This window comes from Mirounga leonina, unplaced genomic scaffold (assembly GCF_011800145.1).
Source record: "Mirounga leonina isolate KUSES-001 unplaced genomic scaffold, KU_Mleo_1.0 Mir_204, whole genome shotgun sequence".
Taxonomy (NCBI): Eukaryota; Metazoa; Chordata; class Mammalia; order Carnivora; family Phocidae; genus Mirounga; species Mirounga leonina.
Window position 1 is genome coordinate 8,333,614 of NW_023270513.1, and position 1,758 is coordinate 8,335,371.

The 1,758-nt window shown below is 48.5% G+C and overlaps 1 pseudogene; it reads left to right on the forward strand.

Annotated features, from left to right (window-relative positions):
- The first annotated feature begins 463 nt into the window (after positions 1-463).
- LOC118025905 lies at positions 464-1,121 on the forward strand (annotated as a pseudogene).
- The last annotated feature ends 637 nt before the right edge of the window (positions 1,122-1,758 follow it).

Below are 1,758 nucleotides of genomic sequence, written 5' to 3' on the forward strand. Positions count from 1 at the left end.
TGTAAAATAATGTCTTTATTGTTTTAAAAAGGCTTTAACAAAGTTATTAAATTAGTATATAAGGAGGATTTATGATCTGATTTTCTTCCCTTAAGGAAAGACAATGAGGAGAAAGGCTTCTCATTGCAAGTTACTGATGGTTAATTATCTGTGTTTTGTTGTTTAGGTTTCTGACAGGCAAGCAAAAGACAAAGAGCCTAGAAGGAGAGTATACCTGGAAAGAAGATGGAAAGTATTGAAAAGCTGCTGGGACCACCAATTTCCAATACCATCATGGTATTTTCTATGCCAGAAATTGTATTTTCTGCATTTTATTTTAGCATAATTCTATACAAAGTATTGGAACAGGTGCTGGGGGAAGATGTAGCAGCCTCTTTCCAAGCCAGCCCTTTGCCTCCAGACTTCTCTGGGGCCAGCAGCCACCTGACAAGGTGCATCTGGGCCACAAGTTCAGCTGACTACCATGGGCTCTGTGTCAGATCAGCAGTTTGCAGGTGGCTGCTCCAAGGCACCTGAGGAGGCACCTGATGCCGCCTGGGAGTAGAGGAGCCACAGCTGCTACAGGGTTCCCATTTCTGTAAGTGGTTAAATGTTTGCATCGGGTTCAGCTTCCTGTCCATGACAATACTCACTGGGGTCATGCTTGACCCCCTGTCCATGTCTGTGCACCAGACCAAGCTGCACATGGAGGGCTTCCAGAGCCTGAAGGAGGGTGAAGCAGTGGACTTTAACTTTAAGAAGTCTGGTAAGTGCCTGGAAGCTATCTGAGCCACTAGCCCTGCTGGGGTGTTCTGTACTGGGAGTGAGGGGTGACCCAAAGGGAAGAACATGCAGAAGCACAGATCAAAGGGAGGCAGGTGCTATAACTGTGGAGGTCTAGACCACCATACCAAGGAATGCAAGCTGCCACCCCAGCCCAAGAAGTGCCATTTCTACCAGGGCATCAGTCATATGGTGGCCTCATGTCCACTTAAGGCCCAGCAGGCCCCCAGCTCACAGGAAAGCCAGCCTACTTTTGGGAGGAAGAAGAAGAGGAGATCCATAGCCCTGCCGTGCTCCCAGAGGCCCAGAATTGGACTGCAGTGGGTGGGGGCTATCATTTTGTGATCAGGAAGTTTTGAGGAGCAGGCATCAATCACAGAGTGGAGAAAGTGGGGACAGGGTGGGGGGAGGGCAGCTGGCACTGCCATGTATCTCATGCTGGAGTCCACAGCATTACCCTCTCTTCCCTCTTGGTAGGGGAAGGGGGAAGGGGGGAGGCAAATGAACTCCAACCATGCTCTATCCAAATGCACTTGAGGGTTTTGGGGAAAAACCCCTCCTTGTGTGCTATATCTGAGTCTCTGCTCCCAGAATCTCCAGCTTTTGAAAGTGGCCTGGATAGGGAAGTTGTTTTCCTTTCAAAGAAAGATGTAAATAATAATTGTTCCTATGCCAGAGGGCAAAGATTAAGCATGAGACCAAATTGATGGACCCAACTCACGAATCATTACATTCTGTGGGAGGGAATCTCTCAGGGGTAAGGCAGAGTTTCTCCACATCTTGCCTCATAACCCACTCTTAGGGTGCTGAGAACTGTGCCAAGCAATAGGTTGTGACAGTAGGCAGAGGGGGTGTTGGGGGACAGTTGCAGACCTGCTGCTGCTAAGCTTACTCCCACCCCATTCTGGGCTGATAGAATTTTATTTGATCCCTTTGATAACCACAACTTGGGCCCCACTTTCTCTAGGATGCCAAGTGCACTAGCTGCATGTGAAT